This window comes from Neophocaena asiaeorientalis, unplaced genomic scaffold (assembly GCF_003031525.2).
Source record: "Neophocaena asiaeorientalis asiaeorientalis breed wild unplaced genomic scaffold, Neophocaena_asiaeorientalis_V1.1 scaffold406, whole genome shotgun sequence".
Classification (NCBI taxonomy): Eukaryota; Metazoa; Chordata; class Mammalia; order Artiodactyla; family Phocoenidae; genus Neophocaena; species Neophocaena asiaeorientalis.
Window position 1 is genome coordinate 666,848 of NW_020173381.1, and position 21,883 is coordinate 688,730.

At 38.1% G+C, this 21,883-nt stretch overlaps 1 pseudogene; it reads left to right on the forward strand.

The window, feature by feature from the left end:
• The window catches only part of LOC112400655 (tRNA wybutosine-synthesizing protein 2 homolog), a 13,849-nt pseudogene extending 6,925 nt beyond the window's left edge, over positions 1 to 6,924 (forward strand).
• Positions 6,925 to 21,883: the final 14,959 nt, after the last annotated feature.

The window sequence follows — 21,883 nt, forward strand, 5'->3', positions numbered from 1 at the left end:
AATATATTTTAGTAATTCTGATGAAATTTAGAATTCCATTATTTTGGGGTTTTTTGTTTTTTTTTTAATTTTTATTGGGTATAATTGATTTACAATGTTGTGTTAGTTTCAGGTGTACAGCAAAGTGAATCTGTTATACAAATACATATATCCACACATTTGTAGGCTTTTTAAATTTTAATTAATTTATTTTTTTAACATTTTTATTGGAGTATAATTGTGTAGGCTTTTTTTAGATTCCACGTATAAGCGATATCATATGATATTTGTCTCTCTCTGTCTGAGTTACTTCACTCAGTATGGGAATCTCTAGGTCCATCCATGTTGCTGCAAGTGGCATTATTTTGTTCATTTTTATGGCTGAGTAATATTTCACTGTATATATATATACCATATCTTTTTTACCCATTCCTCTTTTGATGGACATTTAGGTTGCTTCCATGTCCTGACTATTGTGAGTAGTGCTGCAATGAATATTGCGGTGCAAGTAACTTTTCAAATTATGGTTTTCTCTGGATATATGCCCAGGAGTGGGATTGCTGGATCAAATGATAGCTCTGTTTTTAGTTTCTTAAGGAACCTATACTGTTGTCCATAGTGGATGTACCAGTTTGCATTCCCACCAACAGTGTAGGAGGGTTCCCTTTTCTCCACACCCTCTTCAGCATTTATTGTTTGTAGGTTTTTTGATGATGGCCATTTTGACCGGTGTGAAGTAATACCTCATTGTAGCTTTGATTTGCATTTCTCTAATAATTAGTGATGTTGAGCATCTTTTCATGTGCTTTTTAACCATCTGTATGTCTTCTTTGGGGAAATGTCTGTTTAGATCCTCTGCCCATTTTTTGATTGGATTGTTTGTTTTTTTGATATTGAGCTTCATGAGTTGTTTGTATATTTTGGAGACTAAAACCTTGTTGGTTGCTTCGTTTGCAAACATTTTCTCCCATTCTGAGGGTTTTCTTTTTGTTTTGTTTATGGTTTCATTTGTGTGCAAAAACTTTTAAGTTTAATTAGGTCCCATTTGTTTACTTTTGTTATTTTGCAGCAAACTCTGCAAGTTTGCTGAGTTCATTTATTAGTTCTAATGAGTTTTTTCAGGGGGAGGAATATTTAGGCTGTTCTCCATGTGAGATCATGTCATCTGCAAACAGGTAATTTTAGTTCTTCCTTTCCAATTTGGATGCCTTTTATTTAATTTTCTTGCCTAATTTCTATGGCTAAAACTTCCTTTTCGATGTTGAATATTATTCATCTGAGAGTGTCTTAATTTCTTTCTCATTTCTGAAGGACAGTTTTGCCAGATACAGAATTCTCAATTGACATTTATTCTTTCAGCCCTATACATATATTATCTCACTTCTTTTGGTCTCTGAGGTTTCCACTGAGAAATTTGCTGATCATCTTATTGAGGATCCCTTGCACATAAGAGTAGCTTTTTCATGGTCCTTTCAAGATTCTCACTATAGCTATTGACAGTTTGATTATAATGTATCTTGGCGTAGGCCTCTTTCAGTTTATCTTACTTAGAGTTCATTGAGATTCTTGGACTTGTGAATCCATGTTTTTCCTCAAATTTGAGAAGTTTTCAGCCATTATTTCTTCAAATAACCTCTCTGCTCTTCTTTTCTTTCTTTCAACCTCTGGGACTCTCATAATGCATATGTTGCTTGATTATGTCCCATTAGTCTTTTAATCTCTGTCCACTTCATTCTTTTTTGCTCCTCAGACTTGATAATTTCAAATGATAACTTCAGCTTCACTGATTGTTTCTTCTTGTTTCAGTCTATTGTTGAACCCCTCTAGTGAATATTTTAGTTGTTACTATATTTTCAGCTCTAGAATTTCTTTTTTGTTCCTTTTTATAATTTTTGTTTCTTTTTTGGTATTCTCATTTAAAAAATATATTCCTTTCCTTATTCCTTTGGTTCTTTGTGTTTTCCTTTAGTTCTCTGAACATATTTAAGATAATTGTTTTAGTCTTTGTTTGGAACTTCTAGTGCCTGTGCTTTTTCAGGGACAATTTCTGCCACTTTATTTTCTTCCTTTGAATGTGGCATATTTTCCTATTTCTTTGTATGCTTTGTGGTTTTTTAAATTGAAAATTGGGTATTTGAAAAAAACAGCCTTGCAGGTAGGCTGTGTGCTGGGGAAGACATTTACTAATTAGCAAGGCTTGCTCTGGGCCTTGAGATCAGCCTCATGTCAAGGCTTAAAGTCTTCTTGGACCTTTTCTAGGCGTACATCTTGCCTAGGCCACTGTGTGTGCTTTTTCAATTCCCTAAAATACACATCTGTTTTTAAGTGTCTTACTTTCCAAAAGACTCTCACCACTGCTTCTTCTGGGGGCCATTGATGTTCTGTTGTGCTCCTCTACCTCTAATCTCTTGCCCCGGATGTTGCAAGACTATAGTCCCTCTGCAGCTTTCTTGAGCGGTGTCCACTATTTCCTGTCTTTTCCTAGCCTGAGATCCGAGCTATACCGCTTTTCTCTTTCTGAACTCTAAGAGACCAGTACCTTAGGCAGCCCCTAGACAGATTAGAACATTGCAAAAAAGGTCCGCCTTCCTCTTGTTTCCAGTTAGAGGGAGGGAATTGACAGCCAGGCCACTGCATCTCCCAGACTGTGCTTCCCTGCACTACAGGGGAAGGAGAGGTGGGAGACAAGTAAGTAAAAATACCACGAAATTTCCTTCCATTTCCTGTGTGGCTTTTTCTTGATTAAGCTTTCGCTTGGTTGCTATAGACTGTTTTCCAGATCTCCTGTAAAGTTATTTTTTGCTAATTTCTAGTTGGTTTTTTAAAAATGTTAATGTGGGTGGGGGTAGGAGAGCCTGGCATTTCCTAGTTTACCAACTTACAGATATCACTGAAATAAACAGTATTCTATCTGTTTTATAAACAGAGATACCAGTGTTTAGATAGTGACTTATACAAGGTTCACAATTAATGAGGACAAAAGCTGGGCTTTGATTCTATTTCTTTTTCCAGGTTTTGTGATTTTTTAAAAAATAAACTTTGAGTCTGTCATGCAGAGTGAAGTAAGTCAGAAAGAGAAAGACAAATACCGTATGCTAACACATATATATGTAATCTAAGGATAAATAAACTTTGTATTTTAGGATAGTTTTAGATTTACCAGAAAGTTCCAAAAATAGTACAGAGAGTTCCCATATCCACCCACTCCCTGCCCTGCACACAGTTACCCCTTTTATCAACGTGTTACATTAGTATGGTACATTTGCTACAATCAGTGAACCCATACTGATGAACTAAAGTCCATACTGTTTTTCGGATCTCCTTAGTTTTTACTTAATGTATTTTTCTGTTCTAGGATCCAGTCCAGGACACTACGTTAGATTGTTCTCATGTCTCCTTTGGTTCCTGTTGATTGTGGCAGTTTCTCAGAATTTCTTTGTTTTGATGACCTTGACAGTATTGAGGAGTACTATTCAGGTATTTTGTAGACTGTGCCTCAATTGGGATTTGTCTGATTTTTTTCCTCATGATGAGAATGGGGTTATGGATGTTTGGGAGAAAGACCACAAAGGTAAAATACCATTCTCATATATCAAGGCTTTGATGAGCTGACCAGCCTTTACCAGCTTTTTCCTCCATATAGTTATTTTCCCCACTTTCTATACTCTATTCTTCGGAAATTAGTCACTAAGTCCAGCCCACTTGCAAGAAGGGTTGGGGAAGATTAAGCTCCACTTCCTGGAGGGTGAGAATCTACATAAATTATTTAGCATTCTTCTATAAGGAAGAATTATTTATTTTGTTTCTCAAATTGTTCCAGCTTTGTTCATTAGAAACTCTTTCACATTGGACCCTATATCCCTTTGGCATGTCCCCATTGTTTTGTTCTTTGAGCACTTCCTTATTTCTGGCACTACAGGTTGCTCATTTTGTATATTCCCTGCCACAGCCATGGGAGAACCAACCATTTCTCCAAGGAGACCTGGTTCCTTTTATTAAATCAGAATGTCTTCCAGAATATGAAAGATCTAGATGACTGTAATAGAACCAGTGGAAACCCATTTGTAGGGGTATGTGTGTGTAGGAGGTGGTTAACAGGAGCAAAAGAAAAAGGGAAATCTGGAAGGGTCATAATCCAATTCTCTTGAATGATAGTTTACTATCCATTTGGAGGCAATTTAAGAGCACAAACTAAGAGATACCTTGGGTTCAGATGCCAGCTCTGTCACTTTCTAGCTGTGTGTCTGTGAACCTCAGTTTCCTCATCTGTAATGTGGATATAATAATCTCATGAGGTTGTTGGGATGATGATGAAGTGATTTATTTATTTATGTATTTATGTACTTACCACACTCTGCGGCATGTGGGATTTTAGTTCCCCGACCAGGGATCGAACCTGCGCCCCCTGCAGTGGAAGCACAGAATCTTAACCACTGGACCGCCAGGGAAGTCCTGATGATTAAGTGATTTAGAACACAAGCTTTTGCACAGTGCCTTGCACATGGTAAGCATTCACATCTTAGCTATTATTCTTAGTTTCAGTTCTTGTCTGAACTAGCTACTGTAATGTCACGAACAACTGTGAGCTCTCACTTTTTAAATTTGATGCCTTTGTTATTCAGCTTCCTTCTTGTTATATTTCTTTCCCTAGGAATGATTTTCGTGGGACCCAGTGCATCTTCTCATTTGAGGTATCACCGAGAAGCTGTGAGTGATGTCATTGCCCTGTACTGGAGAAGCACTGGTGTGGGGGCGTCTCTATGCAGGTGATGATTCTAGGGACCATGGGCTTGAAGTAGCAGCCTATTCCCCAGACCCCTATTCAGGTCCAGTCCACTCTTGAAACTCTTGAATCAGTGTTTTTCTTCAAGGCCATGAGAAAATTGTGTTGTTCAAATATGGTATATTCGTATTAAAGTGCAGTGAACTCCAAATCTGTTTTTATTAATAGAATAAAAATTCTTTATCACCTTCCCAGCAAATTTAATGTCCCCTTGTCAGGTTAGCTCTTTAAAATGTAAGAAGAACTTGTCTTCCTTTTGATCATGTGATTCTCCTCCTAAAGGCTCTTCCTGTTTCACTGTGGATGAAGTCTAAAGTCCTCCTCCTGAATGTCAGCACCCCCTATTAGATTGCCACATTTTTTATACCCATGAACCTTCTCCCATGACTCCCATGCCTGACATGTTTTCTCATAATTTCCTTCACTAGACTGTCATTCAGATAACTTTTTAAACTCTGCCCAGAGTAATGTAAAGAGTGCTAATACCTCCCTATCTACTGTCTTTTGAACACTGCTGTTCATTTATTACCTAGAGTGCACTGGCCTTTGATATGTATATGGTATAAATACTCAAAATATTCAACATTTGGTTGTGTTTCTATGTATCTTCTAAATATTTGTATTAATGTTGTCTTCTCCCTAAAGAACATGTATGTAAATACCCCAGTCAATATAGTACTAAGTATCTGCTTATTGATAATGAGGAGGAAGATAAAGATAGGTCTAGAGTATAGTCATTGACAAATTTGAATAAGGGGACTTCTTACATCTGAGGTAGTCAGTGTCTCTGCCTTCTTAAGTCCCTTGGCTGTGATTATAGGAAATTAACTCCCAACTCAGTCCACAGCTGGGTGTTCCTTCAAGAAGATTGCTATTTCTGAGTCTTAGAGCTTGGAACCTATATTTATGGTTGGCCACTTGGGACCCATAATCTCAACCAGTGTCTAATCTTCCTGTAGGGATTGACTATTTTACATTACCATTCCTAGTTTATGCTGATGCTGCCTTCATCCATGCCTGTGGTTGGAATCCTCATGCTGTACCTGCTCTGAGAAAAAAATCTAGAGATAAATGGAGTAGCAGATCTGTGCCAAATATACTTTGAAGATAACGGGAAGGTGAGTGCAGGGGAAATATATCTTTTGAGTGACTTTCCACATATACAACCAGGCAGTGACTTTCAGAAAATATCCAAAGTAAGACCAGCTGTGTTGTTTACCTTCATCATCTCACCATACAAAGTACTGTTCTTATATTGAATGATTTCACTCATAGAATTTGAGTGATACATGTAGATAGTTAGTTGCATGTAATTGGGTAAAGGAGAATATTGGTAAGCAGCCAAGGTCTGGAACTAGTACAGAAAGATAATAAAATGGTTGAAGTAAAACTATGGGACTTGAGATTTTTAATGCTGTTTAAAAGATGTGGATTGCCTGCTCTAAAAGAAATTAGAGAGGAAAATGATGGGAGAAATGTTAAGTTGGAGTGAAAACTCATGAAAAATGAGTCTTCCTTATTTCCTACAAAATAAAGTGGAGAAGCATTTGTTTCTTTGTTTTTCTTCTTTTCAAAATACACAAGTGGAAAAGAGAATTCGGAAAATCGTCATAGTCATTTTCCCTTTTGCTGTGCTATGGCTATGTCCTATTTGAAAGTACTGCTGTTGTTCCTCATTTCATTTTCTTTACACCTCTTGTAGCTGAAACTGTTTCACATTGCTGACAGGGTAGTTCTTGGGCTGGTCCTTAGCTCTGAAGAAGGCTGGTTCATTGCCTGCCAAATGTTACACCAGGACACTGGAGGCATTTTGCATGTCCACCGAAATGTGGAACCTTGCCTGCAGAAGAATCTAGCTTCCTGGAAGCAGGGACATAGAAGAGAAGCAGTACTGTTAGTATCCTCAGCAAATTATCAATGACAAGTGGAAATATAAAGCTACTAGGGTGTCTGTGAGGGAAATGCTGGTGGTAGTCACCGAACTACAGTGGCAAAGGTGGGCTCAACCTGTAGAAACTCACATTGCCATTCTCTACCAACAAGAGCACAGTAAACTGTGTAAGACACAGATCTTGCATATTCAGCTAGTAAAATCCTGTGGTGCCCATGTGGATCACAGAGTTCTGGATATGAACCGCCACCCCTGTCCTCTAATTGACTAGAAGAGGTGAATCCAGGGGCACAAGGGTTCCATCTGTGAGTAAGTTTCCATAGTTGATTCCTTTAATTTATTAGTTCAACTCAAGTTGTAATCCCCTTGTCTCCTAGTGATATGTTTTAATTTTTTTAAGGAAAAACAGCTTTATTGAACTATAATTCACACTTAAAGTATACAATTCAGTGGTTTTTAGTATACTCACAGAGTTCTGGAACCATCACCACAGTCAATTTTAGAATATTTTTGTCACCTCAAAAGAAACCCTATAACCTTTAGCTCTAAGCACCCCAATCCCCTATTCCCTCTAGCCCTGGGCAACCACTAATGTATATTTTGTCTCTGTTTGCCTATTCTGGACATTTCATATAAATAGAATATATGGTCCTTTGTGACTGGCTCCTTTTACTTAGCATAATGTTTTAAGGTTCGTTCATGTAGTAGCACATATTAGTACTTCATTCCATATGTATGTGAGAGAGAGAGTGTGTGTGTGTGCACATGCATGCACGCACATAACAGCTATATTGAGACATTATTCATATAACATACAATTCACACATTTAAAGTGAACAATGGTATTTAGTATAATCACAGAGGTATGCAAATATCAGTCATTTTAGATAAATTTAGAACACCTGTTTTCAGTTCTTTTGGGGAATGTACCTAGGAGTGGAATTGCCAGGTCATATGGTAATTCTGTGTTTAACTTTTTGAGAAAGTGCCAAGCTTTCCAGAGTGGCTGTACCATTTTATAATCCCACAAGCAATGTACAAAGTTTCCATTTCCTCCACATCCTTATCAACACTTGTTACTTTGTTTTTTTGCTTATGACCAGCCTAGTGGGTATGAAGTGGTATTTCCTTGTGGTTTAGTTCTGCATTTCTCTAATAATGCTGTTGAACATTTTTTCATTTGCTTGCTGGCCATTTGTATAACTTCTTTGGAAAATGTCTATTCAAGTCTTTTGTCCACTTTTTAATAGGGCTGTCAATATGTTGTTGAATTGTAAGAGCTCTTTATATATTCAAGATATTAGAACCTTATTAGATGCCTGATTTGCATATATTTCCTTCCATTCTTTGGGGTTTTTTTTAAGACTTAATTTTTTTTGTGTGTGTGGAGCAGTTTGTAGGTTCATAGAAAATTCAAGAGAAAGGTACAGAGATTTCCCATGTACCTCCTGCCTCTATACATACATAGCCTCCCCCATTTTTAACATACCCCACCAGAGTGGTACTTTTATTACAACTGATGAATCTGTATCAACACATCGTAATTACCCAAAGTTCATAGTTTATCTTAGTGTTCACTCTTGATGCTGTACATTCTGTGGGTTTGGGCAAATGTATAATGACTTATGTCAGTCATTGTAATATCATACAGAATATTTCCACTGCCTTAAAAAATCCTGTGTACTCAGTACCACCACTCACCCCACAACCCCTGGATACCACTGATCTTTTTTTTTACTGTTTCTACAGTTTTGCCTTTTCCAGAATGTTATATAGTTGGAATGATACAGTATGTAGCCTTTTCACTTTGTGTTCTTTGAGTAATAAGCATTTATAAGGTTCTTCTATGTCTTTTCATGGCTTGATAGCTCATTTCTTTTTAGCACTGAGTAATATTCCATTGTCTAGATATACCACAGTTTATCCATTTACCTACTGAAGGACATCTTGTTTGCTTTCAAAAGTTTTGGCAATTGTGAATAAAGCTACTATACATACTTGTGCGCACATTTTCATGTGGACATAAGTTTTCACTTCCTGTAGGTAAATATCAAGGAATGTGATTGCTGGATTGTATTGGAAGAATATGTTTAGTTTTGTAAGAAGCCACCAAGCTGTCTTTCAAAGTGGCTGTACGAGTTTATATTTCTACTAGCAATGAATGAGAGTTCTGCTCTTCAACATCTTTGCCACTATTTAGTGTTGTCAGTGTTCTGGATTTTGGGCATTTTAATAGGTGTATAGTGATATCTCCTTGTTATTTAATTTGCAATTCCCTGATGACATATGGTGTGGAGCTTCTTTTCATATGCTTATTTGCCATCTGTATATCTTCTTCAGTGAGGTGTCTGTTAAGGTGTAAGGCCCATTTTTTTTTTTTTTTTTTGCGGTACGTGGGTCTCTCACTATTGTGGCCTCTCCCGTTGTGGAGCACAGGCTCTGGACGTGCAGGCTCAGCGGCCATGGCTCATGGGCCCAGCCGCTCTGCGGCATGTGGGATCTTCCCGGACCGGGGCACGAACCCGTGTCCCCTGCATCAGCAGGTGGACTCTTAACTACTGCACCACCAGGGAAGCCCAGGCCCATTTTTTAATCGAGGTACTTGTTCTCTTATTGTTTTTATTTTAATCCTTCATTCTTTAATACTTAGATAGAGCTCAGTTACAAAAGCATTGGCTCTTTGAACATGATTTTTTATTAAGGTATTGTTGATTTACAGTATATATAAGTTTCAGGTGTACAACATAGTGATTCACAACTTTTAAAGGTTATACTTATTATAAAATATTGACTATATTCCCTGTGCTGTGCAATATATCCTTGTAGCTTATTTATTTTATACATAGTAGTTTATAACTTTTAATCCCGTACCCCTATATTTCCCCTTCCCACTTCCCTCTCCCCACTGGTAACCACTAGTTTGTTCTCTATATCTGTGAGTCTGCTCCTTTTTTTTGTTATATTCACTAGTTTGTTTTATGTTTTAGATTCCACATATAAATGATATCATACAGTATTTGTCTTTGATTTATTTCACTTAGAATAATGTATTCCAAGTCCATCCATTTTGTTGTAATTGGCAAAATTTCATTCTTTTTTATAGCCAAGTTGTATTCCATGGTATATATATACCAAATCTTCATTTTCCATTCGTCTGTTGAAAGACATTTAGGTTGCTTTCACATCTTGGCTATTGTAAATAATGCTGCTATGAATATTGTGGTGCATGTATCTTTTCGAATTAATGTTTTTGTTTTTGTTGGATATATGCCCAGGAGTGGAATTGCTGGATCATATGGTAGTTCTATTTTTAGTTTTTTGAGGAACCTCCCTACTGTTTTCCACAGTGGCTGCATCAGTATACATTCTCACCAACAGTATACCAAAGGGGTTCCCTTTTCTCCACATCTTCTTCAACATTTCTTATTTGTGTGTTTTTTTTTTATGATAGCCACTTGACAGGCATGAGGTGATATCTAATGGTTTTGATTTGCCTTTCTCTGATGATTAACAATGTTGAGCATCTTTACATGTGCCTGTTGGCCATCTATATGTCTTCTTTGGAAAAATGTCTATTCAGGTGTTCTGCCCACTTTTTTTTTTTTCTTTTGTGGTACGCGGGCCTCTCACTGTTGTGGCCTCTCCCATTGCGGAGCACAGGCTCTGGACGCACAGGCTCAGCAGCCATGGCTCACGGGCCCAGCCACTCCGCAGCATGTGGGATCTTCCCAGACCGGGGCACGAACCCGTGTCCCCTGCATCGGCAGGCGGACTTTCAACCACTGCGCCACCAGGGAAGCCCTTTGCCCACTTTTTAATTGAGTTGTTTGTTTTTTTGATGTTGAATTGTATGAGCTGTTCATACATTTTGGATATTAATCCCTTATCGGTCATATCATTTGCAAATATTTTGTCTAATTCAGTAGGTTGTCTTTTTGTTTTGCTGATGGTTTCCTTTGCTGTGAAAAAGCTTTTAAATTTAATTAGGTCCCATTTATTTATTTTTGCTTTTGTTTCCTTTACCTTAAGAGGTAGATCCAAAAAAATATTGCTGCAGTTTATGTCACAGTGTTCTGCCTATGTTTTCTTTTAGGAGTTTTATGGTTTCTGGTCTTACATTTAGGTCTTTAATCTATTTTGAGTTTATTTTTGTATATGGTGTAAGAAAATATTCTAATTTCCTTCTTTTACGTGTAGCTGTCCAGTTTTCCCAACACTACTTTCCCAACACTACTTTTCTCCATTGTATATTCTTGCCTCCTTTGTCGTAGATTAGTTGACTATAAATGTGTGGGTTTATTTCTGGGCTTTCTATCCTGTTCCATTGATCTATTATGTCTGTTTTTGTGACAGTACCATGCTGTTTTGATTACTTTATCTTTGTACTATAGTCTGAAGCCAGAGAGCATGGTACCTCCAGCTCTGTTTTTGTTTCTCAAGGTTGTTTTGGCTATTCGAGGTCTTTTGTGTATCCATACACATTTTAGAATTATTTGTTCTAGTTCTGTGAAAAATGCCATTGGTATTTTGATAAGGATTGCATTGAATCTGTAGATTGCCTTGGGTAGTATGGTCATTTTAACAATATTGATTCTTCAAATCCATGAACACGGTGTAGCTTTCCATCTGTTTGTGTTGTTTTCAGTTTCTTTCATCAGTGTCTTACAGTTTTCTGGGTACAGGTCTTTTACCTCCTTAGGTAGGTTTATTCCTAGGTATTTTATTCTTTTTGATGTGATAGTAAATAGGATTGTTTCCTTAATTTCTCTTTCTGATACTTCATTGTTAGTGTTCAGAAATGCAACAGATTTCTGTATGTTAATTTTGTATCCTGCACCTTTACTGAATTCATTGATGAGCTCTAGTAGTTTTTTGGTGGTGTCTTTAGGATTTTTTTCTATATAGTATTGTGTCATCTGCAAACAGTGACAGTTTTACTTCTTTTCCAATTTGGATTCCTTTTTTTCATCTGATTGTTGTGGCTAGGACATCAATACTCTACCCATTTTTCAATTGGATTTTTTTGGCTATTGAGTTGTATGAGATCTTTTTGGATATTAGCCCCTTATCAGATATATGATTTGTAAATATTTTCTCCCATTTGGTAAGTTGCCTTTTCATTTTGGTGATGGTTTCCTTTACTGTGCAGAAGCTTTTTTTTTTTTTTTTTGCAGTACGCGGTCCTCTCACTGTTGTGGCCTCTCTCGTTGCGGAACACAGGCTCTGGACGCGCAGGCTCAGCGGCCATGGCTCACGGGCCCAGCTGCTCCATGGCATGTGGGATCTTCCCGGACCGGGGCACGAACTCGTGTCCCCTGCATCGGCAGGTGGACTCTCAACCCCTGCGCCACCGGGGAAGCCCCAGAAGCTTTTTGGTTTGATGTAGTCCCACTTGTTATTTTTGCTTTTGTTGCTTTTGCTTTTGGTGTCAAATCCAAAAAATTCTTACCAATATCAATATCAAGGAGATTACTGCCTATTTTTTCTTCTAGGAGTTCTTTTTAATGATTTCAGGTTTACGTTCACGTTTTTAAGTCATTTTGAGTTAATTTTTGTGTATGGTGTAAGGTAGTTGTCAAGTTTCATTCTTTTGCATGTGACTGTCCAGTTTTCCCAGTACCATTTATTGAAGAGACTGCCCTTTCTGAATTGTATATCTTAGCTCCTTTGTCATAAATTGACCATATATGCATGGATTTGTTTCTGGGCTCTCTACTGTGTTCCATTGATCTATGTGTCTGTTTTTATGCCAATACCATACTATTTTGATTACTATGACTTTGTAATATAGTTTGAAATCAGGAAGTGTGATGCCTCCAGCTTTGTTCTTCTTTCTCAAGATTGCTTTGACTACTTGGGGTATTTTGTGGTTCCAAAGAAATTTTAAGATTATTTGTTGTGTTTCTTTGGAAAGTGCCATTGGAATTTTGATAGGGATTGCACTGAATCTGTAGATTGCTTTGGGTGGTTTGGACGTTTTAACAACATTAATTCTTCTAGTCCATGAACATGGAATGTCTTTCCATTTAGTTGTTCTTCTTTCATAAATGTCTTCTAATTTTCAGTGTACAGGTCTTTCACCTCCTTGGTTAAATTTATACTTAAGAATTTTTTTGATGCAGTCATAAAAGGGATTGTTTTCTTATTTTCTCTTTATGGTAGTTAATTATTAATGTATAGAAATGCAACATTTTCTGATTTTGTATCCTGCAACTTTACTGAATTTGTTCATTAGTTCTAAGAATTTATTGATGGAGTCTTTAGGGTTTTCCATATATAATATGTCATCTGCAAATAGCAACAGTTTTACTATTTCATTTCTGATTGGAATGCCTTTTATTTCTTTTTCTTGCCTAATTGCTGTGGCTAGGACTTCCAGATACTATATTGAATAAAAGTGATGAGAGTGGGCATCCTTGTCTTGTTCCTAATCTTAGAGGAAGGTTTCAGTTTTTCTCCATTGAATGTGGTGTTAGCTTGGACTTTTCATATATGGTCTCTATTATGTTAAAGTATGTTCCCTCTATGTACACTTTGTTGAGATTTTTTAAAATCATAAATGGATGTTGAATTTTTTTATGTGCTTTTTCTGCATCTGTTGAGATGTTCATATGATTTTTACCCTTCATTTTGTTAATGTGGTATATCACATTGATTAATTTGCAGATGTTGAACCATCCTTGTTTCCCTGGAATAAATTCCCCTTGATCATGGTCTGTGATTCTTTTATAGGGTTGATTTCATTTTGCTTATATTTTGTTGAGGATTTTCGCATCTGTGTTCATCAGGGATATTGGCCTGTCATTTTCTTTTTGTGGTGTCCTTGCCTGGTTTTGTTATGAGGATAATACTGGCCTCGTAAAATGAGTTTGAAAGTGTTTCCTTCTTTTCTGTTTTTCTTTGGAAGAGTTTGGAAGGATTGGTGTAAATTTTACTTTAAATGTTTGGTATCATTCACCAGTGAAGCCATCTGGTCCTGGACTTTTGTTTGTTGGAAGGTTTTTGAATCTGATTTAATCTCCTTACCTTGTAATCACTCTGTTCAGTTTTTCTGTTTCTTCGTGATTCAGTTGTCGTAGGTTGTATCTAGGAATTTATCCATTTCTTCTGGGTTGTCCAGTTTATTGGCATAGTTGTTCATAGTTGTCTCTTATGATCCTTTTTATTTCATAAATTTTAAATTGAATGATGAAATCTCACACCGTTCCACTCTGTCCCACCTGGAATCCCCAATCATTGACATAGTCTGCTCCTGACACACAACCACAGACCTCTCTTCATCTCATCATGTGGGTATTATATTACCTCACATCATCACAAGAAGAAGGGTGAGTACAGTACAATAAGATACTTTTTTTTTTTTTTTTTTTTTTAATTTTTTTTTTTTTTTTTTTATGGCATCGGTACAATATGGGGTTTCAGACATCCACTGGGGATCTTGGAACATATCCCCCATGGATAAGGGGGGACTACTGTATAGCTATCCTTGCTTGCTTTTGGTTTCCATTTGAATGGAATATCTTATTCCAGGCCTTCTCTTTAATCGATATATGTCCTTAAAGTTGAAGTCAGTCTCTTGCAGGCATCATATAGTTGGGTCTTGGTTTGCTTGTTTTTTTAATTTGTGCAGCCACTCGTGGTCTTCTGATTGGAGAGTTTAGTTTACATTTAGAGTAATTATTGATATGTATGGTCTTATCACATTGTTAATTGGTTTCTGGCTATTTGTAGTTCATTTATTCCTTTCTTCCTCTCTTTATCTCTTCTTTTGTGGTTTGATGACTTTCTAATTTTAATTTTTTTATTGAGTTGTATGTGACATATAACACTGTAAGTTTAATGTGTACATTATATTGATTTGATACATTTATTTTGCAGTATGATTGCCATTGTACCATTAACACCTCTATTGCATCACATAGTTATCATTTCTTCTAATATTGGGAACAATTAAGATTAGTTCCTGGACTTCCCTGGTGGTGCAGTCCTTGAGAGTCCGCCTGCTGATGCAGGGGACACGGGTTCGTGCCCCAGTCCGGGAGGATCCCATATGCTGCGGAGCGGCTGGGCCCGTGAGCCATGGCCGCTGAGCCTGAGCATCCAGAGCCTGTGCTCCGCGGTGGGAGAGGCCACAGCAGTGAGAGGCCCGATAATGTTTGATACAGTTTTGTTGTCTATAATCACTGTACTGTGTATAGGTCTCTAGGAATTATTTATCTATTTGAAAGTATTTACTCTTAAGTGACATCTCTCCCGTTCTCCCATCCCCCAACGCCTAGAAAAGACCATTTTATTTTCTGCTACTATGAGTTTGGGTTTCTTAGATTCCACATATAAGAGATATCATAGATTATTTGTCTTTCTCTGTTTGACTTATCTCACTTAGCATGATGTCCTTAAGGTCTATCCATGTTGTTGCAAAGAGCAGAATTTCCTTTTTTCATGGCTGAGTAGTATTCCATTGCATCTATACATATCACATCTTCTTTATCCTTTCATCCATTAATGGAAAGTCAGTTTGTTTCCATATCTTGGCTATTGTAAATAATGATGCAGTAAGCATAGGAGTTCATATATCTCTTGTTAACCAGCTTTCATTCCTTTGGATATATACTGAGAAGTGGAATTGCCGGATAATATGTTAGTTCTAATTTTAATTTTCTGAGGAATCTCCATACTTTTCTCCATAGTGGCTGAACCAGCTTACAGATCCCACCAGCATTGCACAAGGGTTCCCTTTCCTCCACGTCCTTGCCAACACTTGTTATCTCTTGTCTTCTTGATGACTTCTAGTCTTACAGGTGTGAGGTTATATCTCATTGTAGTTTTGATTTACTTTTCTCTGATGCTTAGTGATGTTGAGCACCTTTTCATGTGGCTGTTGTCCATTTTTTTTGAAAAAATGTCTTTTTTGAAAAAACGTCTATTTAGTTCTCATGCCCATTTATGGATTTTTTTAATCATTGAGTTGTATGTATTATATAAGTTCTTTATATTTTTTTGATATTACTCCCTTATCTGATACATGATTTGCAAATATTTTTTCCCATTCTGTAAGTTGCCTTTTCATTTTTGTTGATCGTTTCTTTTGCTGTGCAGAAGCTTTTTAGTTTAATGTAGTCCCACTTGTTGATTTTAACTTTTGTTGCTTGTGCTTTTGGTGCCACATCAAAAAAAGCATTGCCAAGACCAATGTCAGGGAGCTTCTTCCCTGTGTTTTCTTCTAGGACGCTTATGGTTTTAGGTCTTATGTTTAAGTCTTTGATCCATTTCAAGTTAATTTTTGTAAGTGGCGTAAGATAGGGGTCCAATTTCATTTTTCCGCATGTGGTTATCCAGTTTTCCTGACAGCATTTGTTGAAGGGACTATCCTTTCCCTACTGGATGTTTCTGGCTATGACTGTATATGCAAGGGTTTAATTATGAGCTCTCTATTCTGTTCCACTGGTCTGTGTGTCTATTTTTATTCCAGTACCATGCAGTTTAACAAAAGAGCAAAGACAGCACAATGGACCAAAAATAGTTTTTTCAACAAATGGTGTTGAAATCACTGAGCATCCATATGCAAAAAAAGAATCTAGATGCAGACTTTATACCCTTCACAAAAACAACTCAAAATAGATTAGAGACCTAAATGTAAAAAAGTGTAAAACTTTGAGAATATAACATCGGAGAAAATCTAGATGACTTTGGGTTTGGCAGTGTTTTTTTTTTTAATACATCTTTATTGGAGTATAATTGCTTTACAATGGTGTGTTAGTTTCTGCTTTATAACAAAGTGAATCAGTTATACATATACATATGTTCCCATATCTCTTCCCTCTTGCGTCTCCCTCCCTTCCACCCACCCTATCCCACCCCTCCAGGCGGTCACAAAGCACCGACTGATCTCCCTGTGCTATGCGGCTGCTTCCCACTAGCTATCTACCTTACGTTTGGTAGTGTATATATGTCCATGCCATGCTTATAAATTTTGGAGATTATTGGCAGTGGTTTTTTAGATGCAACACCAAAGGCCCAGTCTATGAAAAAATGGATTGATAAACTGAACTTAATTAAACTTAAAATTTTCTGCTGTACAAAAGACTGTCAAGAAAATGAAAAGACAGACCACTGCCTGGGAGATAATATTTGTAGAAGACATACCTAATAAAGGGACTGTTATTAGAATATGCAAAGAACTCTTAAAACTCAACAATAAGAAAATACCACAGTTAAAACATGGCCAAGAAGCCCTAGCAGATCCCTACCAGAGAAGATATATAGGTAGAAATTAAGCATATGAAAAAGTATTCCACATCATATATTATAAGGGAAATGAAAACTGAAACAAAAATGAGATACCACTATATACCTATTAGAATGACCAAAATCCAGGACACTGACAACACCAAATGCTAGCAGGGATGTGGAGGAACAAAAACTCTCATTCATTGCTGGTGGGAATGCAAAGTGGTACAGCCACTTCAGAAGGCAATTTGGCAGTTTCTTACAAAAGTAAACATACTCTTACCATATGATCCAGCAATCATGCTCCTTGGTATTTATCTAAAGGAGTTGAAAGCTTATGTCCACACAAAAACTTGCACTTGGATGTTTATATCAGCTTTATTCTTTTTTTCAAAGCAAACAACTTTTTATTGAAGGGTAGTTGATTTACAATGTAGTATTAGGTGTTCAGCAAAGTGATTCATATATATGTAAACACACATACATATGTATTCTTTTCAGTTTCCTTTCCATTATAGGTTATTAAAAGATACTGATTTTAGTTCCCTGTGCCATACAGTAGATCTTTGTTGTTTATCTATTTTATGTATAGTAGTGTTAATCTGCTAATCCCAAACTCCTAATTTGTCCCTCCCCCATCCTTTCCCACTTGGTAACCATAAGTTTCTTTCTATGTCTAAGAGTCTATTTCTGTTTTGTAAATAAGTTCATTTGTATATTTTTTTTAAGATTCCACATATAAGTGATATCATATGATATTTGCCTTTCTCTGTCTGACTTCACTTAACATGTTAATCTCTAGGTCCATCCATGTTGCTGCAAATGGCATTATTTTATTCTCTTTCATGGCTGAGTAATATACTATTGTGTGTGTGTGTGATATATATATAATTTAGGTCGCTTCCATGTCTTGGCTGTATATCAGGTTTATTCTTAATTGCCCAAACTTGGAAACAACAAAGATGTCCTTCTGTAGGAGAATGGATAAATAAAATGTGGTACATCCAGACAATGGAATATCACTAAATATTCCTAAAATGTGCTTAAAAAAAAAAGAGCTATCAAGCCATGAAAAGTCATGGAGGAAACTTAAATGTGTATTACTATGTGAATGAAGTCCATCTGAAAAGGTCACATACTATATGATTCCAATTTTGTGACATTCTGGAAAAGGCAAAACTATGAAAACAGTAAAAAGATCAGTTGTTATCAGGGATTATGGAGGAAGAGGGGTGAATGGGCAGAGTACAGAGGATTTTTAGTGCATTGAAACAACTCTGTATGATTCCATAATGGTAGATACATGACATTATACATTTGTCTAAACCCATGGAATGTATATTAAAATTGAACTCTAATGTAAACTATGGACTCTGGATGATAATAATTTGTCCATGTAGGTTCATCAGTTGTAACAGATGTACTACTCTCATGGAGGATGTTTTTATTTGGGAAGGCTATTCATGTGCGGGAGCAAGGGGTATATAGGAAGTCTCTGTATCTTCTACTCAATTTTACTTGAACCTAAAACTGCTTTGAAAAATAAAGTCTATTAAAAAGTATAAGACATACTTGAAAGAAGTTAGGTAATATCTACATCAATGAATGACATCCTATGTACATAGATTGGAATATTTAAGATTTTTAAGATGGCTGTGCTCCCCAAATTCATCTATAGATTCAATGGAATTCCTATAAAAATCCCATCTGTTTTATGGCATAAACTGGAAAGCAAATGTTAAATTCATATGGAAATACAAAGAACCCAGAATAACCAACAATCTTGAAAAAGAACAAAGTTGGAGAATTCACACTTTCCAATTTCAAAATTTACTGTAAAACTACGGTAATCAAGATAGTATGGTACTGCAGTATTTATATAAGGATAGACATACACATCAATGGAATTCAATGAGAGTCCAGAAAAATAACCCTTAACATTTATGATCTATTGAAATTCATCAGTAGTGCCAAGACAATTCAGTGGGGAAGGAACAGTCTTTCTCACTAATGGTGCTGGAGTTACTGTATATCCACATGCAAAAGAATGAATTGGGATCCTTACATCAGGCAATGCACAAATGTTAACTCACAATGGATCATAGACCTTAATATAAGGGATGAAAAGTATAAAGAAGTCTTCATGACTGGATTACACAATGGTTTCCTACACATGATACCAAAAGCATAAATGACAAAAGAATAGAATACATAAATTGGACTTCTCAAAATTAAAAACTTTTGGGATTCAAAGGACACTATGAATAAGGTGAAAAGACAACCCACAAAATAGGAGAAAATATATTTAAATCATATATCTGATGAGGGATTTATATCAAAAATAAAATTCTTGGGCTTCCCTGGTGGCGCCGTGGTTGAGAGTCCACCTGCCGATGCAGGGGACATGGGTTCGTGCCCCGGTCCGGGAAGATCCCACATGCCACAGAGTGGCTGGGCCCGTGAGCCATGGCCGCTGAGCCTGTGCTTCTGGAGCCTGTGCTCCGCAACGGGAGAGGCCACAGCAGTGAGAGGCCCGCGTACCACAAAATTAAAATAAAAATAAAATTCTTGCAACTCAATAATTAAAAGACAGTCCATTTGAAAATGGGTAAAGATTGAATATTCGCCAAAGGAGATTTGCAAATGACCAATAAGGATATGGAAAGATGGTCAATATAAACAGTCCCTAAATAAATGCAAATCAAAACCACATTGAGAGGGCTTCCCTGGTGGCACAGTGGTTGGGAGTCCGCCTGTCAACAAAGGGGACTCAGGTTCAAGCCCTGGTCTAGGAAGATCCCACATGCTGCGGAGCAACCGGGCCTGGTCACCACAACTACTGAAGCCCGCGTGCCTAGAGCCCGTGCTCCACAACAAGAGAAGCCACCGCAATGTGAAGCCTGCACACTGCAAGGAAGAGTAGCCCCCGCTCGCCACAACTAAAGAAAGCCTGTGTGCAGCAACAAAGACACAACACAGCTAAAATAAATAAATAAAATTAAAAAAAAATACAGTGAGGGATTGATCAAGATGGCGGAGCAGGAGAACATGGAACTCGCCTCCCCACACAAATACATCAAAAATACATTTACATGTGGAACAGTTCTCACTGAAAACTAGAAACTGCCAGAAAGACTCATGCGCAACCAGGGCTGTAAGAAAGATCCACACATAATCAGGTAGGAAGGGAAGAGAAGTGATCAGGTCAGAACCAGTGTCCCTGGGAGGGGACTCAGAGGAAAAGGGAGACTCCGTGGGTAGAGATTCACCCTGGGAAGTGAGTGGGTCAAGTCACAGATTGGATGCCCCAGTCCTGGGGTCCTGCGCAGGGTAGATGATCACCCTTGACTGATTGGGACCATTGGAACTAACAGGAAGGCTAGGGAAGCCTGGACTTCACTCCTGAGGCATGCATATGTGCTGGCTTGCCCGAGGCAGGGCGGAGAGGCCAGAGTAAGGACTCTTCAAGTGGCTGCCTGTTTCCTGCTACTGCCTCAGCAAGTGCCCCAGCCTGAGCCATGTGAATGCTCCAGCCCCTCCTTACTCCACATTGCGGCACAGGACTGGAGTTAGGGCTCCCATGGTCTGGGAGAAAGCTCAGAAGGATGCAAAAGTGACTCAGTCCCAGGGCAACGTTTGGGTGGGACGGCAGTGGCCATTATTGGTGCTTACTCAAGCAGCACATCAGAAGCAGACCAGAACTCTGACAGTGGCCAGTCCACCACAGCTCACCCCCAGATACATGCTGAGAGTCCAGATGGGACCCCCTGCCCTGTGGTGTGGCTCCACAATAGGGCAGGGGTGGCAAAGGCTAGGGGGAGTGCTTGGCTGTGAGGGACAAAGGGGACTTGGACCCAATACTCCATGTGAGCAGAGTGAGGGAAACAATGTGGATACCTGCACAGGTAGTGCATCAGAGACAGCTTGGACCATTGTTTGTGGTGAAACTGAAAGCACTAGGGGGACCCCCTTGCTTCAGCACTCCTCCTCCTCTGGGTCAAGGGTCCCAATGCTGGGAGAGGGGAAAGCACACACTTAAGGGAACAGAGCCAGCTTGGGCCTGACCCTCAGGACTTCTGCTCCAGCAACTTGGGAGCAGACCCTGTCCCTGATAGGGCAGTGATGGCCACTGAGCAGAGGGGAAACCCTACCTCACACCTGGCTCCAGCACTAGCACCTCCATCTCCAGCCCCACCTCCTACCAAGGCGATAGCTGCCAGCACACCCTGAGGAAAGACGTGACTTGCATCCACGTCAAATCCAGCTCTCCCACCAAAGGCACTGGGCACACGTAGCCTGCATAAGGATGCTCCCATGTAAGGACACCCCTTTAAGACCACAATAGGTAACTGTTTCGCCTAAACTCATAGAGGCAGAGAAAGTTAAGCAAAAGGAAAAGGCAGAGAAAACCCTGAAAAAGCAAATAATGAAAAACAATTTACCAGATAAAGAATTTACAGCAATTGTAGTGAGAATGTTAATTGAATTAGGAGAAAGGTGAACACAGAATTTTAACAAGGAACTAGAATATATAAAAAAGACCCAATCAGAAATGAGGAATTCAATAACAAAAAACACCCTAGAAGGAATGAATAGCAGACTAAATGAAGCAGAAGAGCACATAAGTGATCTGGAAGTTAGAATAATGGAAATCATCCAAGAAGAAAGTCAAACAGAAAAACAAGTTAAAAAAAGAACAGTTTAAGAGATCTTTTGAGATAACATTAAGCATACAAACACATTATTGGGGTCCCGGAAGGAGAAGAGAGAGGAAGAAGGGGATCGAAAATGTATTTGAGGAAATTATCACTAAAAACTTCCCAAACCTGAAGACAGAAAATAGATATTGAGGTATAGCAAGCACAGAGGGTCCCATACAAGATGAACCCAAACAGATCCCACACCAAGACATACCACAATTAAAATGGCAAAAGAGGGGCTTCCCTGGTGGCACAGGGGTTGAGAGTCTGCCTGCCAATGCAGGGGACACGGGTTTGAGC